The sequence below is a fragment of the Acinonyx jubatus genome, chromosome C1, assembly GCF_027475565.1.
Source record: "Acinonyx jubatus isolate Ajub_Pintada_27869175 chromosome C1, VMU_Ajub_asm_v1.0, whole genome shotgun sequence".
Classification (NCBI taxonomy): Eukaryota; Metazoa; Chordata; class Mammalia; order Carnivora; family Felidae; genus Acinonyx; species Acinonyx jubatus.
Genome location: NC_069381.1, coordinates 20,307,408 through 20,331,279, shown reverse-complemented (window position 1 = coordinate 20,331,279; position 23,872 = coordinate 20,307,408). Strand labels below are relative to the sequence as shown.

Here is a 23,872-nt window from a genome sequence, read left to right as displayed (position 1 = left end):
TTCCCCAGAGATGTCTCATTATTTTCTGCTTATGTGACTCTGCTTACATTGTCTACTTCAGATATAATATTCCTTGTCCCTGCATATCCAAACCCTGCCTATTTTTAATGTCCAGTTAGATGACGCTCCTCTGTGGTGCTTCTGTGATTTACTTAACCAGAAGTAAAACCATAACTTCATCATTTTTTGTTTTATTTTTGTGTACTTTTCTCATCTCTCCTAAATGAACTCCTTACATAGAAACTATTTCTTGTATCTCTATGTATCTACAATGCTAGGGCCATTTCACTTAGTAGTTACTCAGTAAATAGGTGTTGAGTGACATAATATTGAAGATAATGTTCCTAGAGGCAGAAAATTAGATTTAATGACCTTGAGGTGCTAGTCAACCTCATAATTTATTTTCATAGATTTTTATGGATTGAAAAACTTTTAGATAAACGTATATAAACTTTTCTCTCAGTAAAAAAAAATTTTGGAGGGTGGGAAATTTCAAGCATATATACATTTAGAGAGGATGAGATAATGAACCTGTTGCTCAGCTTCAACAACTATCAACCCATGGTCAGTCTCATTTCATCTGTACCACTGCCTACTCTCTCATCCTCATTGGAGTCTTTTGTTTCTTAAGGGACAGAAAGGGCAGGCCGGGGAGAGGGGCAGAGGAAGAGAGAGAAAGTCTTAAGCAGGCTCCATGCTCAGCACAGCGGAGTCCAACGTGGGGCTTGATCCCACAACCCTGGGATCATGACCTGAGCTGAAATCAAGTTGGACGCTCAAACAACTGAGCCACCCAGGTACCCCCTCATTGGATTCTTTTGAAGCAAATCCCAGACATCATATCATTTCACTTCAGTATATAGCTCTGAGATAAAAGATAAGTACTCTTAAAAAAAAAAAAAAAGTAGATCATCAGATATTCCATTAATGTTCAAATTTGCACAATTACTTTCTGTTTCTTTCTCCCTTCTTCCCTGCTCCCTTTTCTCTCTAAACATTTGGTGTATTCGAAATCAGGTTCCAAAAAAAAGGTCCATATATTGATTTGGTTTATATGGCTCCTAAATCTCTTTTAATCTATAGGTCCTCTTGCATCTTTTTTCTTGTATAGATTTGTTGTTGTTGAAGAAAGCAAGTTATTTCGTACTTTTTTCTTTCCCCCATTCTGGATTTTGCTAATTGAATTTCTACAATCCATTTATGTTCCATTGGGGCACGTGATGACTCAGTTAAACGTCTGACTTCGGCTCAGGTCATGATCTCATGGTTCCTGAGTTCGAGCTTCATGTTGGACTCTTTGCTATCAGCACAGAACCTGCTTCTGATGCATGCATTCTGATAGATGTTCCTCTATCCCTTGTATTAGATCTACAGCATCATCGTCTAATAGAAATACTCAAGCCTTAAATTTAAATTTTCCTCTTTTTTGAAGTTTACTTATTTTTAGAAAAAGTTTTTAATTTATTTTTTGAGAGACAGAGGCAGAGCATGAGCAGGGGAGGGGCAGAGAGAAAGGGAGACAGAATCCAAAGCAGGCTGCAGGCTCTGAGCTGTCAGCACAGAGCCTAATGCAGGGCTTGAACTCATAAACTGTGAGATCATGACCTAAACTGAAGTTGGACGCTTACCTGACTGAACCACCTAGGTGCCCCTTATTTATTTATTTTTTTAAGTTTATTCATTTTTGAGAGAGAGAGAGACAGAGTGGGAATGGGGCAGAGAGAGAGGGAGACACAGAATCGGAAATAGGCTTCAGTCTCTGAGCTGTCAGCACAGAGCCTGACACAGGGCTTGGACTCACAAACTGCAAGATCATGACCTGAGCCAAAACCAAGAGCTGGATGTGTAACTGACTGAGCAATCCAGGAGCCCCTAAATTTAAATTTTCTAATAGGTACATTAAAAAGGCGAGAAGAAACAAGTGAAATTCATTTTAATAATATTTTTTATTAACCCGGTAGTTGTAAACTGTTATTTCAACATGTAATTAATATAAGGAGTATTAATAAGATATTTTACAATTTTTTATACTAAATCTTTGTGACTCAGTGTGCATTTTACACCTACAGCACATATCAATTCAGATGAGCTACATTTCAAATGTTCAGTAAAGATGTAACTTTGTGTTGTGAGTGGTCATGGATAATAATTACCTAGATCTTTTATTTCATTAGATGTTTTAACATATTTGATATATTTTAATCCATTGTAGTTATTTTTATTGATGTTCAGTTTGTTCCATTTTGGATCTGTGAGTGCCTCTTCACATTGGCTTCTGACTTCTTTTGACATTACTGCAGTAGTCGTTGATTAGTGTTTCTTGCTTTCTAGTATAAGATGTTCCAGACTTGTCTTGTACATTTCCTGCCCTTTAGCCAAAGGGCTGTGGATCTTTTTTTTTTTTTTTTTTTTTTAGTGTATTTTTGAGACACAGCGTGAACAGGGGAGGGGCAGAGAGAGAGAGAGAGAGAGACACAGAATCTGAGCTGGCAGCACAGAGCCCATCGCGGGGCTCGAACTCACGGACTGTGAGATCATGACCTGAGCTGAAGTCAGACGCTTAACCGACTGAGCCACCCAGGTGCCCCTGAACTGTGGATCTTTTCAGTGACCACATTATTGACTCCTTCATTGGTAAATGAGGAAACTGAAGGCTAAAGAAGTAGAGTTATTGAACCAGGGTCACACAGGTTTAGCAGCATAATCTGGCCTAGAACCCTAGCCTGCTGGCTCTTAGCTCTATACCATGGCCATTTCCTGTCTTGTTTCCTGTACCTAGTTTTTAGGACTGATGGTTTAACTGCATTTGAGCTCCTACTCTAGGTTGTCAGGGGAAGATAGGTTTTGTGGGTCATCATTGGAGGTACAATCAAATCTCATTAATTTGGACTAATTGGAGTAAATCCTAGTGAGAGTGTTGTGTGTTGTTTTTCTTTAGGTGCAGCTGTTACTTTGAATAGCTGAAACTAGGCTAATAGTGTTACCAGGTTATTTTGGTAGGTAGAGGTCCCTGTACCTGGTTTAATGAATAGCTGAGAATGATGTGCAATTTAACTTTAATTGTATGTAAATTAGACTCCTGAAATGCTTAAAAACAGCTCATTAAACATTTCTCCCTGCAATCTTATTTATACTGTTTTCTTACCCAGTCTTTTCTTTATTAGAGTGCAGAGGTAAACTTTATTTCAGGTGTGAATTTATCTCAAGTTACCAATGTGTGGAGTCTATATTAATAAAGGATTGCCATAAGTTCAGAAAATTTTACAAAGAATATTGAGAAAGTGCAGAGGAAGAACATCTGAAAGTCAGACATCTGGCAGTTTCAGCCAACCAGAACATAGCTCCTTGTATTTAAAAGTAAGCTAAAAGTGCTTTTGAATGGCAAAGAGCTTTCAGAAAGCTTGTTCATTTTACCTCAAAAGTAGCATCACCCTAGGGCCTCACTCAGAGATAATTGTGTATGTTGAAGGACAGAGGATCCAGGTGTGTGAGGGCTGGCTATGTTGCCTCTTGGTTCTGTGGCCCAAAGTAAGTCACTTGACCTCTCTGAGCCTTAGTTTATTCATCTATAATGAGGTAATTAAATCGGGAGTGTTCTTTTTACATTACAGATTTCTTGTAAGATTCAAATCAGCTATTTAACTGATAAAGCAGATATTTATTGAATTAATGAGAGATGATATGAAAATGCTTTTTTAGCTAGAAGTTTTATATGACCATAAGCATTATTAGAATAATATAGAATAGAGGTACTAATACATACTAATGATCAGAAGCATGACAGCAGAAGGAGGAGATTCAAGATGTCTGTCCAGAACTTTAGCCATTTTACTACTGAGGCATATAGCCCTCACACCTCAGGAGCCTCTGACAGCATCATGGTTTCATAGCATAGTACCACCGCTAATGTGAAGGCCCTGAGTTACCAAGAAAAGGTTAAATTATATTTAGTATATTCTGTTTAGGAAATACTGGATATGCACAGTATATTTTATAGAGTTTTTCATTAAAATGACTCCAGAAAGTATGGTGTTTAAAGAGTTATTTTTATTTCTAGGGCACCTGGGTGGCTTGGTTGGTTAAGTGTCTGACTCTGGCTATGATCTTGTGGTTTGTGGGTTCGAGCCCTGCATTGGGCTCCACACTGTGCAGAGCCTGCTTGGAGTTCTCTCTCTCTCTTGCTGCCCACCCCCTCTCTCAAAATAAATAAATTAAAATCTGAAGATATCTTTATTAAAAAAGAGTTATTGGGGCACCTGGGTGGCGCAGTCCATTAAGCGACTTCAGCTAATCAGGTAATGATCTCACGGTCCATGAGTTCAAGCCCCACATCAGGTTCTATGCTGACAGCTCAGAGCCTGGAGCTTGCTTCAGATTCTGTCTCCCTCTCTCTTTCTGCCCCTCCCCTGTGCTCTCTTGCTGTCTCTCTCAGTAAATAAACATTAGAAAAGAGAGAGAGAGAGAGAGAGAGAGAGAGAGTTATTTCTATTATCTGGCATAATTCTACCTTATGTAGAGTCTGTCATTCCCTAAAAGCAGCTAACACCTGTACTGAATGCCAGTGACTGTTTTGAAGTCTTTGTATATATTTACTCCTTCATTTCTTCCAATACTCCCATGAGGTAGGTCATATTATCTACCATTTTACATATGGGAAAACTGATATACAAAGAGATTAGGAAACCTGCCCACGATTCTGGATAGAGATCCTGGGTTGAGGGGAAAAAAATTCCTATAAAGAGCATTATTGGGACAACATTTTCTAAAACTTAGGTATTGGAGCACCTAGCTGGCTCAGTTGATAGAATGTGTGACTCTTGATCTCAGGATTGTGAGTTCGAGTCCCATTTTGGGTGTAGAGATTACATTAAAAAATATTTTAAAAAATAAAATAAAATTTAGATATGGATTTTATGTTAAATAACAATGTATCATTGTTAAATTTCCTTTTTTTGTTTTATTTATTTAGAGAGCGTGAGCAGGGAAGGGGCAGAGAGAAAGGATCTATGCTGTCAGCGCAGAACCTGTTGAAGGACTTGATCCCACGAACTGTGAGATCATGACCTGAGCTGAAATCAAGAGTCAGACATTTAGCCAACTAAGCTATTAAGGCGCCCGTGTCCTTTTTTTTTTTTTTTTTTTTTATAAAGATTTACTTCTTTAAGTAATCTCTACACCATACGTGGGGCTTGAACTCCCAACTCCAAGATCAAGAGCCACACGTTCTACCAACCAAGCCAGACAAGCACCCCTCAATTGTTAAATTTCCTAATGGGATATTTGTATGATAGTTTGCTATTAGATGACTCCCTGAAGTATTTAGAGATAGGGGCTACCATGTCTGCAACCTATTGTCAAATGATTTTAAAAATTAGTCATAAGTTAGAGAGTGTGAGTGTGGGAGAGGGTGTGGAGGGAGAAAGAGAGAGAGAGAGAGGGAAATGAATGTGGTAAAATGTTAATAATTGGTGAACCTAGGTGGAGTGCATAAGTGAGTCCTTTGTACTATTCTTGCAACTTTTCCCCAAGATTGAAATTATTTCAAAATCAAAAGGAAAACAAAAAAATGTAATGAGGTCACACAACTGAAGAGTTTATGTAGGAGGACTGAGATTTGAACTCAAGCCATTTGGTTCCAGTCCACTGTGGGTTTTTTTGTTTTCTTTTAATTTTTTAAAAATGTTTGTTTATTTTTGAGAGAGAGAAGGAGTGTGAGTGGGGGAGGGTCAGAGAGAGAGGGAGACCCAGAACCTGAAGCAAGCTCCAGGCTCTGAGCTGTCAGCACAGAGCCCAACACAGGGCTTGAACTCATGAACTGCAAGATCATGACCTGAGCCTAAGTTGGGTGCTCAACCAGCTGAGCCACCCAGGGGCCCCACCAGTCCACTGGGTTTTTAATCACAGTACTATTGTATTGTTCCATTCATAGCGCTAGATGAAAGAAATAAATCTGTACTGAATTTTAGTTGGGACTATGATTGGATCTTGAACCTTGAGCCATTTTAGCAGCCCTGCCTCCTGGTTTCTCAAGGATAGGGTGATCATATAACTTATTGTATAAACCAGTTCACTTTTAAAAGTATGAGGGAATATACTATTAATAATTACTGTGGGACAATTGATGCAAACCAAGAAGAGTGGACAGCCTAAAAGGATACTACTTGGCAGATACCAATTTTAACAAATGTGACAAGACATGATAATTGCTTCATTATAATTGAATTTTGTTTGCCATAGATTCTAGTTTACACAATACAGACACGTTTTTCTCCTGCCAACAAACCTCGGGCTTTCACCTGATGCATTTTCATATTTTCTCCTCTTGATTTTGCTAATTCTTCTGCTTCCTTCCAGACCACTTGGGAAATATTCTTTGTCAAACCCCATTTCCTCCAAGACTGAAAAATACCAACAAGAATTTCTGTAACAGTTGTCCAGTTTTTTAAAATATTGGCATTTAATCCATAAATCTCCAAACATCTTTATTAACATGATTTCTACAAGGAGAGGAGCTGGTAAAATGCATCTGTATTGCTAGATTGGCAGAGAAGTATTGCTGTTGTCAACTTCCCGTAGGTATTTGGAAAAACCTTATTGTATGGTGCTGGAGGCTGTGTTAATGTTAGTTAAGGAGGATTATACCAGTGTAGAATCAAAGGCAGATATGCTGTCTCATTGATCTGTTGCCCAGGTAGAGTTCATTCCCATTTTTCTAATCATACTTATTTTCAATTTCGTTGCCCTGGAGCTCTGTCCAATTAAAGACGTTGACCTTCACTAATACAGGACTAGTATTTTTTGGTCAATCTCTAAACAGGCTTTCAAAATTATTATAGTATGATCTGCTCTGGATTTTATTTATTTACTTTACAGTTTATTTATTTTTAGGGGTGCCTGGGTGGCTCAGTCACTTGAGCGTCTGACTCTTGGTTTCGACTCAGATCATAATCTCGCAGTTTCGGGAGTTTGAGCCCCACATTGGGCTCTGTGCTGACAGTGCAGAGCCTGCTTGGGCTCTCTTTCTGCCTCTCTTTTGTCCCTCTCTTTCTGCCTCTCTTTTCTCCCTCTCTTTCTGCCTCTACCTCACTCACGCTTTCTCTGTCTCTCTCAAAATAAATGAATAAAAAGTTAAAAAAAAAACTTCAAAAATTTTATTTATTTTTAGAGAGAGAGAGAGCACATGTGTGGGAGAGGGGCAGAGAGAGAGGGAGAGAGAGAATCCCAAGCAGGCTCTGTACTGTCAGCACAGAGCCTAGCTTGGGGCTTCATCTTATGAATGGTGAGATCATGACGTGAGCCGAAATGAAGAATCCGACCCTTAATGAAATCAAGAGTCAGACCCTTAATGGATTAAGCCACCCAGGGGCCCCTGCTCTGGATTTTAAAGATCACAGTATCTTTTGGCTCCTCCTTCTTCATATAGAATGTATTTAACCAAGTATAGCTCCACTAGAACAGGAGAGGGTGAGATAGAGCAAGGATGCTGAAATTTAAATCAGATAGTTTTCCTTCCAGTTAGCTACTGTGGCATAAGGTTTGGGGAAGGAGTAGATAAAACAAATGATTAGCATAATTTTTTTAAGCCACTAAAGTGCCTTTTTTTCTTATATCACAAAATGTGCTTTTATAGTAACAATAGTCTTAATAATAATTACACTTTTATTTTTAAAAATAATGTGGATGTATAAGTTCAAAGCTGTTAAATTTCTTCTGATGGATTTTTCTTTAAATTCAGTGAATTGCTATATTTAAAGGGATAGTTTTTTTTTTTCTTGCATCTAATTTAATGATTGAGTGGCCTCTGAAACCAGCTTTTACTTAATTTAAAAGAGGCTTTCTTTTTCTTTCTTTTTTTTTTTTTTTTTTTTATGCACACTGTCAGTGCAGAGCCTGATGCAGGGCTCAATCTCCTGAACCATGAGATCATGACCTGAGCTGAAACCAAGAGTTGGACACTGACTGAGCCATCCAGGTGCTCCAAAGAGCCTTTATTTTAAAGATATCTGCAAGTGTCATTCTGATCAAGCATGCATTAATCAAAATCAACTTATTAATTGTTTTAGACATTAATTTTTGAGAGAGAGAGAGAGAGAGAGACCGTGAGTGGGGAGGGGCAGAGAGAGAGGGAGACACAGAATCAGAAGCTGGCTCCAGGCTCTGAGCTGTCAGCATAGAGCCTGACATGGGGGCTTGAACTCACAGACTGCGAGATCATGACCTGAACTGAAGTCAGACACTTAACTAACAGCCACCCAGGTGCCCCCAAAATCAGCTTATTAAAATATTAACTTGATTTATCAATTTTGTATTTGATATAGGAAATCAAACCTTGTGTCCAAAAGAAGGCTCTATTCTTGGAATACAGAGATACACGAAAATGTTGAAATATTGTGGAATCTCAAATCTTTATGTCATGGATCTTTATCTCTGCCATTATTCCATTCATCTAGCCATTTTGTTCTAATGATAATATTTGCCACTCAATTTAAGGAATACTGTGAATACTATCTTGGTTTATTTCAAAATTTAGATAAAATGGGCAAATTCCTAGGAAAAGATAACAAGATGACTCATGAAAAATTGAAAACCTTTAACTATTAAATAAATTGAAATTCTGAAATACAGCCTAAGTTTTTTTTTTTCATGTTTTTATTTAAATTCCAGTTAGTTAACATGCAGTATAATACTAGTTTCAGTGATTCATCACTTAACATACAACACCCAATGCTCATCCCTACAAGTGCCCTCCTTAACCCAGTACCCATTTAACCCATTTGCCGTCACCCTGCCCACCTCTCATCCAGCAATCCTCAGTGTATTCTCTATAGTTAAGAGTCTGGGGGCACCTGGATGGCTCAGTCAGTTAAGTGTCTGACACTTGATTTCAGCTTAGGTCATGATTTCAGGGTTGTGAAATCGAGCCCTGCATAGGGCTCCTTACTGGGCACGGAGCCTGCTTAAGATTCTCGCCCTCTCCTTCTACCATGCTCTTTCTAAATAAATAAAATAATAAATAAATAAGTAAAAAATAAATAAAAATAAATAAGGCACCTGAGTGGCTTGGTTGGTTAAGCATCTGACTCTTGATTTCGGCTCATGTCATAATCTCGTGGTTTGTGAGATTGAGCCCTACGTTGGGATCCTCTCTCTCCTCTCTCAAAAATAAATAAATTTAAAAAAATTAAAATTAAAAAATTAAAATTTAAAAAAATTTTATAAATTTTGAAAAAAAAGTGTTTCCAGCTTAAGGTTTTAGAGTCATCTATAAATTCCACTTTTCCGTGCTATTGGAAGCCACCATTAAGAAGGTGACTGTATGGTTTACAATTTCATTTCCTGGGACCTAATTGTCACAATTTATTTTTCATTAGCTCTCACTCCCTTTCTCCTCTCTTGCCTTTTCTCTCATTTTTTCTTCATAGTCAGCAAGAGTCAGAAAGGGTCTTTCCATTGTTTAGATACTTATTTTCTCAGTAAATTCTGCTCATCTTTCTATATACTTATCCAGTATTTTATGGGGGATTGATGGGTGACAGAAGCGCTGCTTATTAGCACCTCAGGTTTTAAAAGATGGTAACTTTCCCTCAAAGAGCTCACAGTCTATCCCTGTTACAAGTGCAATGTGGGATATGTGGTATAATAGAGTGCTATTGAAACAGAGGGCTTGATTAATTCTTCCTAGGGAACAGGGTCACAATAGCTTTGTGGAAGCAATTCATTTGAACTGAGCAGGGAAGGATTAATAAAATTTCAAGAAGCATAGGGGAAAAAAAAAAAAAAACATAAAAAGTGGGTATTCCCGGAAGCAGGAAATGTCTTGAATGATTACAGAGGCATGAGAGTGCAGGAGGGCATCTGTGGTGAACAGTGTCTGAAGTGTAGTGCACTAGAAAGGTGTGGCCAGAAAGGAAACTAAAGAAGTACATTGATGGCAGATACTGAAGGGTTTTAAGTATCACATATTTGCCCTGATCATTCCCTCTCAGATTTTCTCAGTCTCAGTCCTTCTAAAATCCCTAATTCACCTTCAGTTCTCAGATGAAAAATTTCAGGTGTGCCTCTGTGTCAATATGACTGAGATTTGGTCATACAGTTTTACCCTGGTGCTGAAAGACACCAGTCTTTATCTGGTTAATTACTGGGAGGCAGCATTCTGAATGACCTACAGCCATTTTAGGCTTTCAGAGAAGATAATTTCGGTGTTTTGGAAAAATAAAAAGTAGCTCCTTCCTATCAAAAGGGTTGGGAATGTTCAGCTTCATTAGCAGTCATCAGGGCAATGTAAATCAAAACTACAATGACACATTCTTTAATGTCCATCAGATTGGCAAAAATTAAAATCTGACCAAATATGTTGGCAAGGATATATGAAGCAACCAGAACCCAGCAAACAGAAATGTAAACCCATTTTGGAACACAATTTGGCATTATCTCATGATTGAAGATTTTCATACTCCATGACCCAGCAGTTCCACTCCTAGGTGTCTACCCTTCACAACCTTATACATGTGTACAAGGAGACGTGTACAAAAATGTCCATAGCAACTTCGTTGGCAATAGCAAAAACATAAGCATTCCAAACTGGGAAAAATCCCAGTATCTATCAACTTCAGATTGAATAAATAAATCATGGTATAGCCATATAATATAATACCATGTAACAGTAGAAATGACTAAATTGCAGCCATTGCAACATGAATGAATCCCAACAAATAGTAGAGTGAAAGGTTGCAGAAAAATGTGCATTAGATTCATGTGAAGTACTGAAACATGTGAAACTAAACTATAATAGTTTGGGATACAGATATGATAAAACTGTAAAGAAAAATAAGGGAATAGTAAACACATTTCTGGATAGTGTCATCAGAGTGAAAGGGAAGGAGATAGGTTTGGGGAGAGGCATGTAGGGGACTTTAAAGCTAATGGTGATATTCTTTTTATTTTTTTTTTTAAGTTTATTTTTAGAGAGAGTGTGCACAGGTACTTGTGGGGGAGGGGTAGAGAGAGAATCCCAAGCTGTCAGCGCAGAGCTCGCAGAGCTCGAAATGGTGCTTGGTCTTAGGAATGGTGAGATCATGACCTGAGCCGAAATCAAGAGTCAGACGCTCAACCCACTGAGCTACCCATGTGCCCCTAATGGTGATATTCTTAAACTAGGTGGTAGGCAGGCACACTGATGTTTGCTAAATCACAATTCTTTTTTTTTTTTTTTTTAAGTTTGTTTATGTAATCTCTACATCCAGCGTGGGGCTTGAATTCATGGCCTTGAGATCAAGTCACGTGCTCTACCAAAAGAGCAAGGCAGGTGCCCTCTCACGATTCTTTATTACCTTACACGTATTTCTAAAAATTTTTGTATCTGTAAATTGTAAAGCATTAAGGTAAGGTTGATGATACTGAATCTAGTCCAGTGTTCCCCCCCCCCCCCCCCCGGTAATACTTTTACTTTTACAAACACATTTTTCAGAATGTAAAAACTGAGGCCCAGAGAGACTAAATAATTTAATTGTTCAAGAGGGAAAGCTTATCAGTGACAGCCTGGCCTCAAACTCTGTACAGAGTATTTTCTGTCATCTGTTGTAACTCTCCCATTATGTAGATTCTATCCATCAATTAGAAGCGCTTCCACTTGGAATACTGCCTCAGTCTTTCACCCTCTCATGTAGTACGTTCTCCACACTGCTGCCAGAGAGAGCTTTCTAAATGCAAATCCCATCATGTCACTCTCTAGTCTCAATCTTAAATAGTTCCCAGTAGCCTTCAGCACACTCCAAGTGCTATAGTGCAGCATACCAGGATCTCTGTGCCTCAGCTTCTATCTACCTTATTAGCCTTATCGCTCATGACTTCTTGTACTTCAGCCACACCAAGCTATTTGCTGCTCTTGGAACATTGTTTGCCTCTGCACACACTGCTCCCTTCATCTGAAACTTCTCTTAACTAATTTTTTTTTGTCCTTTAAGACACCCTTTCTTAACTACGTCTGCCCACAGTCTGAGCTGGATGCCTCCACAACATCTTGTGTAGTCATACTTATGAAAAGAGTAATTTTGTCCCCTTCAGTAGCTTTTGAGCTTCCTGAGGGCAGGGACATTGTTGAATTTATCCCCAGTGTGTGGCACAGCTCTCGGTACCTAAGGTTCATTGAAGGAAGGAGGGAGGGAGGGAGGGAGGAAGGAAGGGAGGAAGGAAGGAAGGAAAGAAGTGCTCAGTACATAAGGCTCATTGAAAGAGAGGGAGAGAAAGAAAAAAGGGAAAGAAGAAAGGAAAAAGGAAAAGTGGATATCGGGACAAAGTATTGGTGCTGGGGGAGGGGGGCAAAAAGCTGATTTGGTGGGGAAAGAAAAGGTTCAGAGGCTTATTAATGTTTTAGGCCACGTGCCTGGAGATTTTAATGACAGCCTGGATTTCTTTCAAGTTTCTAAAATGTGCTGATTTTCATGACTTACCCTATTCTGACCTTCCTTAGCCTTTTTAGAAATGTGTCTCCTTTGGCTGATAACTCTTAATCATTTCTCTCTTTACATTAGAAGATAAGAACTTTGAGGTGCATGAATAAAAAGGAGGTGGCAGATAGCTTGTGTTGGTTGGGATGGCCTTGGTTGTTTTTTTGTAATTAAAAAAATTTTTTTTTAAATTTTTTTTAAATTTTTAATGTCTCACTCTGCTATATACAGATTAGACCTCTAATCATTTCCTAGGGTTTGTAGAGTATGTATAGATCCCGTCTTGTGATCTGATGAGTTACTAGGAATCTTAATTCTAAAACAAAGGTTGGGGCGCCTGGGTGGCTCAGTTGGTTAAGCGTCTGACTTCAGCTCAGGTCATGATCTCACACTCTGTGAGTTCGAGCCCTGCATCGGGCTCTGTGCTGACAGCTCAGAGCCTGGAGCCTGCTTCAGATTCTGTGTCTCCCCCTCTCTCTGCCCCTCCCCTGCACATGCTCTGTCTCTCTCTGTCTCAAAAATAAATAAAAACATTAAAAAAATTAAAAAAAAATAAGTAAATAAAACAAAGGTCGAGCTTGGGCTATTCAGACTGAGTTCTCTTCCCTCAGAAAGCAGTACTATTAAGACTGAATGTCCAGACACCCTCCCTATCCTCACCTTCATAATGGCCAGAGCACAAGAACCACTAACTGTGGCTTCATTCGTTTGATTAATATTGAAGTTTGTTTGGTTTTTTTGTTTACTTAAATTTATTTCAATTCAAGTTAGTTAAGTTTATTTTGAGAGAGAGCGAGTATGAGCAAGGGAGGGGCAGAGAGAGAGGGAGAGAGACCTAAGCAGGCTCCATCCACACTGTCAGCACAGAGCCCAGTGTGGGACTCAGTCCACAAACCGTGAGATCATGATTTGAGCTGAAACCAAGAGTCGGACGCTTAACCAGCTGAGCCACCCGGGTGCCCCTCATTTGATTAATATTTATTGAGCATATGCTCTGTACCTAGCATGGTGATAGGCACTAGGATCAGAGATGATTGATCACTAGCCTTAAAGTATTTGCAGTCTAGTGGGAGAGCAAGTAAGAAAATCAGTCATTTTAATGCAGTGTGATGGGTTAGGCATGCACAGGGTGTTACAGGAGTTTAAAGAATGTGTGGAGAGGGGCGTCAAGCTCCCCTGGGGCAAGGCATGTCAAGAGACATTTCACTTGAGCTCAATCTTGGAAGACCTTAGAAGTTGGTGAGGGTGTGGTGGGTGGTCAGATTTGAACAAAACTATGGAGGCAAGGGAGAACATTATGTAATCAGGAGCCATGGGAGGGTCTGTGGGACTTCAGGGATGGGTATGTATGTATGAAGTTGTGATAGTAGATGAGACTGAAGCCAATATAAAGGGACTATATTGTGAATGACATTTTCTACTTTCCTAAATAAAAGCAATTATCAGAAGTGTTTTCATTCATCCAGTGTTAAAAGTTTAGTGTTTCTCTTACTATTGTCTCTTGAGCAACTGAGTTTTATTGTGTTTTATTTCTTTGATTTGTTTTTTTTTTTATGATATTTGAGTTTGGAGCCCTCTTGCTTTGTATGCTTTGAGTACCATCTAGTCAGACCCCACACTCAGGCATTATGGAATGGATGACGCATTGCTTTTAAGGCAGCTTGGAAGTAGGAGGATTTAAATGACCTTCAAAGACTAATGTCAGGCCCCCATGTCAATGTCATTGCAATTCATGCATGCATGGAGAGTAGGAAAGAGAACTTAATTATGGAGGAGGGGAATTGTAACCCTGCTTGAATGGGTAGTTGAAAGTCCTGGGCACGCCCCTTAGCCTCAAAAAAGGACTTTCTTACATTTGCTGCCAAAGAGGTCATAGGGAGAGCCCAAGATAAATACCATCCTCCTTCTGGGGTGTGTAAGTCAGTCTTATTCTGTCGCTTCCACAGGTGCAGAATAGGTTCACCAAATAATATTCTGATCTCCATTGAACAGAATTTAGCATCTTATTGTCCTTCTCCAGAAAATCAATCCCTTTAAAGCATTGAACGTGGCAATTTTAGGTCAGCAGGCATTTAAAGACACCTTTTTAACTTTTAAGTGCTGGCCTAATAAGATATATTTTGTACAAAAATACCAGTGTTATCAAGATGAAACTTGAATCATTTAAATCCTGAAAGGGGCTAAGTTTTAGCTGCTGGTATACCTTTTACCTGTGAAATTCCTTGTTGTCTTATAATGGTGCTGTCCTGGAAGACTGTGATCATCATCAGATATCAGGCTCCATTCCTTCTGCTAACCTTTGGTAACTGTTCAGAATTCATTACAGTGTTTGAGAATGAGGGAACCCACAATGACCCATGTGACTATCCTTTCAAACCATAAAATAGCTTTCCATAGTTAGCCTGAATGACAGCAGAAGCCAGCCTTATGTAGTCAGGAACTGCTCCAACCTGGCTATAATCAATGACTGAAGGAGTTAGTCATAGTTACCCTCCTCCATTTCATTAATTTGTTTTGGGAAGTGGTATTAGTGAGGCAGAGTTGCATCTTTGGTTCATTAATATAGGGTCTAAACAGGAAAATCTATTTCAGTGAAATCCTTGAGACTTGCAGAAAACACGACGCTTCTTATACTTTTTTTTTAAGATTTTATTTTAGTAAAAACATTTTTTTTAAAGATTTTAGTTTTAAGTAATCCCTATGCCCACCATGGGGCTTGAACTTAAAACTGTGAGATCAAGGGTTACATGCTCTACCAATTGAGCCAACCAGGCACCCTGCTTGTTAGTACTTTATTATTTATTTATTTATTTATTTATTTATTTATAACGTTTATTTATTTTTGAGACAGAGAGAGACAGAGCATGAATGGGGGAGGGTCAGAGAGAGGGAGACACAGAATCTGAAACAGGCTCCAGGCTCTGAGCTGTCAGCACAGAGCCCGACGCAGGGCTTGAACTCACGAACCGTGAGATCATGACCTGAGCCGGAGTCGGACGCTCAACCGACTGAGCCACCCAGGTGCCCCTTGTTAGTACTTTAAAGAGAGCTTTTCTTTTGCAGGGAAAGTGCTGTATATACACGGCCCTGGTTGTTATCTCTACAACATAAATATTCATATAGTTTTAAAGTTTAGAAAAAGTTCTGTGTTAATCTAAATCAAGTTTTACTTTTTCTATATACATAATTCATATCTTAAAATAACACTCACTGATAGATTTTGGTAAGATATAGAAAAACAAAACAAAGTATCATCTTCTTAATTCCTCTTCTGTGTAAGCCTTTTCCCTCCATTTTAATGGAGGTTTTTCAGAGCACAGACCGTGGCAGAGCCCATTTTCAAAGCAGTTCATAGAGATTTAGCTTTGCAATTTATTTGCCCTTGGTCACCAAAAAAGAGTAGAAACCAAAGAACCAGATGGCTGCTGAGGGAAACTATTGTAACAGCAAACTTGAAGGGCTAGAGACCAGAGAGAAAGGAGAATGCTTGGGGTGGTCTTAGAGAGCTAAAATGGTAGTCACAGAATATAAATTAGGTAATGGAAAATTTAGGGTACTATACCAAAGCCATCCTTCTAACAAATTTTGGCCTGGAATTGTCTTTGTAAGTAAAGCTTTTGTGATTATTAGAATGACAGAATTCATCTCTTGGCTTTTTGTCCCAGAAGGCATTAGACTCTTTAACATGATTTATGGCAGACAAGAAATACCAGTTCAGTTAGGGCAGGTGGTATTTAATTACCCCTCTCTGTGGGAGTGGGGCTGTTCTCACTAAAATTGTTTGTAGGTGAAATCACAACAAAGATCCATAAAGTACAGCTTTATATGTATATATTTTTAAAAAGAGACATCAGTTTCTTGCATTTTTCAAATGTCAAAGGTTAATTTAAAATATTAATGCTGAAAAGATTAATTTAAGATATTAAATCTACCAGGCAAGAATACATGTACATATTGTAATTACTTCCTTTTTACAATTAAAGTAATTGGATTATATTTAATGAGGTATTTACATTTAATAATTAAAAAAGACTTATCATTTCAGTATTCCCCATATGCAGAAAGAAATGGGGGAAAATTATATCACTTCTGATATAATTATCTTTACTTGGGCTAAAAAGGGAAAACAACCATGCTCTTTGGAAAAAGTCAGAAGAGTATTATTTTAAAAAAATACATATATAGTTTAAGAATTACCCATGGGAATGTGTTTTGGTTCATTGTAAAAGAAGATGAAAGATGAGGTGCTTAAAAAACAAACAAACAAAAAAAAGCCCCTGATGACAAGATTTGATGAGCCAAACAGTGCACAGAGAATGAAACTTAAAGTGATTTTCAGGGACCCTGCAGATAAAAGTAACTCATCAGAAGTGATGGAACCCCAAATGCCTGGCTGTTTGAAAACAGGAGTTTGTTTGAAAAGCAGTAGCATCTAAGCATGTTATGTGAGGCTGGCACTTTAAATGAGCCAGTGTTTATGTTGTTTAAAGTGAAAGATGTGAAGCCCCTGAGCAGCTGGCTAAAATTGGGTGTAGAGAGGGAGAAAGCAGTATGTTATCCTCATTAACACCGTTTCAGTTCTAGGGTAAATATGTCAGCAAGGCTTTCTTGTGTTAGCATGCAGTCTTTTTTTTCAAGGGAGAAGAAACTAGTCTAGGGCTTTGTGGCACTTGTGTATGAGAATGAGAAATAGGAGCTTAGTTGTATAATTTCTTGGTTTGTGTGTTTTTTTGAAGAGTCAGTGTGGAGTCATGGAATAAGCATAAACTTTTGACATAGATAGACCTGGGTTTAAAAGTTGACTGTGTGACTTTGATAAAGTTACAGAACTGCTCTTAGTTTTAGTTCTGTCATCTGTAAAATCAGAATGCTAAAACTTACTTCATAGAAGTGTTTTGAGTAGTAGAGATATATAAGAAAACGTGAATAAATACCAGCCATATTTTAGGCATTCAACACTTATTGAGCAGACACTATAGGATACAAAGAAGTTTTAAGAATCCCACCCTTAGCTGCTGTTGTTAGTACTACTTCTGTTAGGTTTAAAGGTATTTTGTTTTTCAGTTTCTGTACTCAGAGAATTGTACACTCCAAAAATCTGTACTACAACCATCAAAGAGGTTCAGCATACCTCTTCGGCACTTTTGGAAAGGGAGAGATGACTTCAGACTAGAAGAGTCAAGGAAGGCTTCTTAGAAGTGGTGACATTTGCCTTGGGCCTTCAAGATGAAAGGATTTTTTTTTTTTTTAAAGAAATGCCATGATCCAAGTAATAGTCCCTTTGAGACTATTTGTCTTTCAAAGTCTGTAAAGTGAAAAAACTGAATTGATTTTTGACTATGATTTGGAAGACTGATACTCTTTATCTTAATATTTAAAATTGTCATAATATAAACAGGGGCCATCTGTTTCTTTCTCAGTATTTGTCTCTACACTCCCAAAGAGCCTGTCCCAGAAGGTAAGAGACCCACCTACTACTTGGCCTCCACTGAGACTGAAGAAAAGAGGATCAATTAGGAGAGCCTTTTGTGTAGTGTGCTCAATGCTGTTTAGTTTGATTTGCTGTCCTTAAATTATTTCATTACCACCAGGAGGTGAGTCTAAACAAACTCTGCATTCCTTTGAATAGTAATCAGAGCTATCAGTTACTGAGTACCTACTGGGTGTTAGACATCCCTCTAGAAGGCTCACATATGTTATCTCATTTTATCCTTAGAACCATCATATGAGGTAGATTTTATTTTTCCCATTTTACAGATGAGGCTTAGAGAGATTAACCAGCCCAAAGTCACATAATGAGTGGCTCAGGAAATTCTTGAATCTCTTGACTGAACATCCCTCTGAGTTCACCAAGCTGTATTGATTTTTGAAGGTGGTAGGCACCTATGTGAGTATTAGCTGTAAGAAAAGAACTTTCTGGGGGCGCCTGGGTGGCTCAGTCGGTTGAGCAGCCGACTTCAGCTCAGGTCATGATCTCACGGTCCGTGAGTTCGAGCCCCACGTCGGGCTCTGTGCTGACAGCTGAGAGCCTGGAGCCTGTTTCAGATTCTGTGTCTCCCTCTCTCTGACCCTCCCCTGTTCATGCTCTGTCTCTCCCTGTCTCAAAAATAAATTAAAATGTTAAAAAAAAAATTAAAACAAAAAAAAAGAAAGAAAAGAAAAGAACTTTCTGTCATTGTCCTCAGTTGTGATCATTCAAAAAATTAATTAAATATGTCATCCAAATATGTTCTATGCTTATGGTAATGATATTATACCTATTGGCAGTGCTTTCTTGTTTGTTTGATTTCGGGACACCTACTTTTCCTTGTTATTCCTAGAATTACTCTGTGTATGTACTTGAAGATGATTATAATACTTTATAATACCTCTTTATTATGGAGGGCCTTGCAAAACTAGAGTGGAAATCAACCCTGACCTAAACAGGAAGGACAGGGCTGTGATCCCTGTGAGAAGGGAAATAAAAGAGGTGAGCCCTGTGATTACCTGGCTTTCTGTCTAAATGTCTCTTCTTTTTTTTTCTTTTCTTTTTAAATTTTTATTTAAATTCTAGTTAGTTAATATACAATGCAGTATTGTTTCAGGAGTAGAATTTAGTGATCCATCACTTACATACAACACCCAGTGCTCATCATAACAAGTACCCTTCTTATTACCCATCAGCTATCTAGCCCATCCCCCACCCACCTCCCCTCCACTAACCCTCAATTTGTTCTCTATTGTTAAGAGTCTCTTGGGGCACCTGGGTGGCTCAGTCGGTTGAGCGTCCGACTTCGGCTCAGGTCATGATCTCGCAGTCTGTGAGTTCGAGCCCGCGTCGGGCTCTGTGGACAGCTCAGAGCCTGGAGCCTGCTTCGGATTCTGTGTCTCCCTCTCTCTCTCTGCCCCTCCCCTGCTCATGCCCTGTCTCTCTCTCTGGCAAAAATAAACATTAAAAAAAAAATGTTTTTAAAAAGAGTCTCTTATGGTTTGTTTCCCTCTCTTTACCCCCCCTTCCCATATGTTCATCTGTTTTGTTTCTTAAATTCCACATATAAGTGAAATAATATGGTATTTATCTTTCTCTGACTTACTTCCTTTGGCATAATATACTCTAGCTCCATCCATGTCATTGCAAATGGCAAGATTTCATTCTTTTTGATGGCTAAGTAGTATTCCTGTGTGTGTGTGTGTGTGTGTGTGTGTGTGTGTGTGTGTGTGCGCGCGCGTGCGTATACTGCACCTAGATGTCTCTTCTAACTATGGAGCAGGGTGGGGGATTCCAAGCAGAGCACACTGGTCTTGCTGAACTGAAGAGACATTATAGTTCAAGGGGAGCTGAAGCAACTGAAAGCAGTGTGGTTGAGTTCTGGAAAGGGGGAAGCTATGAAGAAGAACTGCTCTGGAAATCTCAGGGTCTTGGGGCGCCTGGGTGGCGCAGTCGGTTAAGCGTCCGACTTCAGCCAGGTCACGATCTCGCGGTCCGTGGGTTCGAGCCCCGCGTCGGGCTCTGGGCTGATGGCTCAGAGCCTGGAGCCTGTTTCCGATTCTGTGTCTCCCTCTCTCTCTGCCCCTCCCCCATTCATGCTCTGTCTCTCTCTGTCCCAAAAATAAATAAAAAACGTTGAAAAAAATATTAAAAAAAAAAAATCTCAGGGTCTTATTGAATCTTTGCTGACCACACACATGACTGGGATCACACTGAGGGAGAATGGGGAAAGAGTGACCAGGAAGCTATGAGCAGGGAGGTGTTTGAGTTCCTACCAGCCAGAATAGAGAGCCCATGGTGCTCACTGGGAGCACCCAGTAGAGATTGCAGAGGGGCCGCATCTTTGCACTGGGATTAAAATACCCATAGAGTATAGGCTACCCTAGAGCCATCCTAACAAAGCTTTTTAAAAACAAGCCTTACAGGTACCCAACTGAACCAAAAGTAGCTTAACTACCTACCAGAATAAAGTGACACTTTTGAAACCAACATTGCTAGATAGTCAACATTGTAATAGCATAATGTCTAACATCCAGTCAGAAGTTACCATGTTTGGGGTGCCTGGGTGGCTCAGTTGGTTGGGCTTCTGACTTGATTTTGGCTCAGGTCATGATCTCACAGTTTATGGAATCGAGCCCCATGTTTGGCTCTGGCTCTGAGCTGTTGGTGTGGGCCTGCTTGGGTTTCTTTCTCTCCCCCTCTCTCTCCCTGCCCCCCCCCCCCACGCATCTCTCTAAACAAACAAACTAAACAAACAAGCATACATTTAAAAAAAAGTCACCAGATTTACCAGGAAAATGTGGCCCATATCTAGGAGAAAAATCATTCAGTAGAAACAGTCAGAAATGGCAGAGATGATGGAATTAGCAAACAAGGATATTAAAATAGCTCTATGTTCAAGTATATAAAGGAAAATACGAACATACTGGTTAGGAGATAAATATTGTAGCCTTGCAAATAATTAGTGGAGTAAAGTTCCAATCTCTCATTTTTATTATCTTTGTTCTTCTATGGTGTTAATGATTTGGTGGAATTTGAATGTGCTTGTAGAAGTCTGAGTTCTAGAATCATAGCCTTTTAGGGTTGGAGAAAAATTTTAAAGGTCATTTTGTCTACCCTTTCATATTATAGAAAAAATAAATATATTTTATTGATTCTAAGATGCACATTTCCCCACATTTTTATTTTTATTTAAATGTTTGTTTATTTAGAGAACAAGTTGGGGAGGGGCAGAGAGAGAAATTCCAAGTAGGCTCCACCCATCACACAAGGCTCAATCCTATGAACTGTGAGATCGAGACCTGAGCCAAAATCAAGAGTTGGGTGCTTAACCTGTGAGCCTTCCAGGTGTCCCTCCCCACATTTTAACATCTCTTGAACTTGAATCATGATACATCTCATAATCAATGGCATCTTAGATTTGATGAAATGTGGTAAAAAGCCCATTAGAATTGTAACTTTTCCATAAATTCTTAGGGGTAGAGTTCAAGACTTCTGCTTATGTTACCCCCACTTGGAAAACCTTCCTCTTTTATTATTATTATTATTATTATTATTATTATTATTATTATGTTTTAGATATTTTTTTATTTTTTTTAATTTAATTCAAGTATAGTTAACATACAGTGTTATGTTAGTTCCAGGTATACAATATAACGATCCAACAATTCTATACATTACTTAGTGTACATCGTAAGTGTACCCCTCTTTATACTTTATATCCAAATCCTGCCTGTTTGATCCCTTCAAGTCACAGTGACTGTTTCATCCTTTCTGTTGTTATCATTGACTGCATCATTCGTTTGATAACTGAACTTCTATTTATTTGCTGTATTGTTACTAAACTGGTTTTATCTGTCTCCTCAAATTATAAGCTCCTGTAGTCAAGGAAGGGAATTTATACTTCCTTGTGTCTTTTAGTGTCTACTTGATGATATTCATTGATTGATAAGGGTACTACTATAATTAGTTAAGTATTAATACAACCTGAAACTTATTAATAGTATTGTTTAATGGTTGAGGGAACCACATATAAAACATTTTTTAATGTTTTTCTTTTTTTAGTGTTTATTTTTGAGAGAGAGCATGCATGCATGTACACACACACACACACACACACACACACGCATGAGCAGGGATAGGGGGCAAAGAGAGAGGGGGACAGAATGTCCAAACCAGGCTCTGTGCTCTCAGTGCAAAGTCCAATGTGGGGCTCAGACCCACGAACCGTGAAAGCATGACCCGAGCTGAAGTCAGACACTCAAGTGACTGAGCCAGCCAGGTGCCCCGTGAAACATTTAGAACAGGGGTACCTGGGTGGCTCAGTTGGTTGAGCATTCAACTTCAGGTCAGGTCATGATTTCACGGTTTGTGAGTTCAAGCCCCACATCTGTGCTGAAAACGTGGAGCCTGTTTCAGATTCTCTCTCTCTCTCTCTCTCTCTCTCTCTCTCTCTTTTTCCTCTCTCTCTCTTTTTCCTCTCTCTGCCTCTCCCCAACTCGTGCTTTATCTCTCTCTCAAAATAAATAAAAATAAACTTTAAAAAAAAGTTTAAAGTCACTACATCTTAAAAAAAAAAACATTTAGAACAGTGCCTGGCACATAGTTAAATGCTAGATATGTGTGGAACTCGTACTTCCACTACTACTACTATGACTACAACAGAAATCACTATTTTTTTTAAAGTAAGCTCTGTGTCCAACGTTATCATTGACTGGAGATCAAGAGTCACATGCTCTACTCGTCGAATCAGCCAGGTACCCATCACTAGGACTATTACTATAATTGTTTTGTGCCAGGCACTGTGTTAAGCATTTTACACATGCATTATTTTATTTTTCGTCATAACAACCTTACAAACTAGGAATCATTATACTAATTTAACAGATTAGGAAACAGACTGAGAGATTATACTGCTTGCCAAGGTCCCAAAGCTAAAATTTGGCAGTTGGGAATTGAAACCCACACCTCTGCCTCTTACTGTCCATGCTCTTGCTACTCTACACCACTGCTTATTAGGTTTTGACGGCTTTGGTAACTGCTTAGTAAACTGAGGGTAGAAAAAAAAGAATGGGTACTTACTTTCCCTCTGTTCAAGGACTTTTCCTTATAAATCCCATATTTTGAGTGGTGAATAGACCTTGTGAGAGGAAGTAGATGTACAGCTGCCCTTTGCTGCTGACTCTTAGTTGCTGGCGGCTTGGCTATTAGTGACAGATGAGTGTGTGACACTTTTTCAGGAATGAATTCTTGTTACAGCTGGCAGAATAGAACAGTTGATACGGAATTGCAGTTTGCTCCATAATTCCACTTCCTGGTGTTCAGATGCGGTTGTCATTGCTAGGTCTCCCTCCTTACTTAAGTTGGTATATTAACAGTCACATCCAGGACTGCTGCTTCTGCCTGCTCCATGACCACACGGTGTGTTTGTACGTTGCCCTGAGCTGTCAGCAAAACATTTTGCTGAATCTCCTTTTTTGTTGTTGCTCTGCAACCTTTTTCCCCCTGGCCTTTCTCAGTTGTGTAAAGTCAGTTTCTTTTTTGGCCTTTCCATCCCAGAGAGAAGCTTGAAATATGAACTGAGGCATCATAGGGATTAAAATGAATGGTTAGACAGCTGGCAGGATGAAATGAGACTCAGGGCCTGATGTGTGGTTTGGCTCTGAATATCTCCTTTCTCCCTCTTTTTCAAACCCACCTCTGTATCTAATCACCAGTGGTTGTGCCAGTGACCTGTCTATAGGGAGCTTAACCTAGTGCAATACTCACTGCTACTTGCAGGAACCGAGAAAGAAAGGTTGCACTTAGTCCCATCCACTTTATCTTTGAGTAAGGTAGTAAAGTGGGATTTAGACATTCTTCCATAAAAACCAACTGTGTGTTCCCATATGTAGCACATGCCCAGGTTTTGGCTTACTCACAGGTACTCAAGCCTGGGTATTTGGAGAGGAAAGCATTT

At 39.1% G+C, this 23,872-nt stretch overlaps 1 protein-coding gene and 1 long non-coding RNA gene across 3 annotated transcripts in view; one reads left to right on the top strand and one right to left on the bottom strand.

Moving 5' to 3' along the window:
* The window catches only part of WASF2 (WASP family member 2), a 72,536-nt gene that overhangs the window by 18,951 nt on the left and 29,713 nt on the right, over positions 1 to 23,872 (top strand). The window lies entirely within an intron of this gene.
* On the bottom strand, positions 6,204 to 23,422 carry LOC113599461 (uncharacterized). Its single transcript, XR_003420325.2, has 2 exons — positions 22,996 to 23,422; positions 6,204 to 6,398 (listed from the first exon to the last, which is right to left on the bottom strand). It is a non-coding gene; the product is annotated as an uncharacterized LOC113599461 (long non-coding RNA).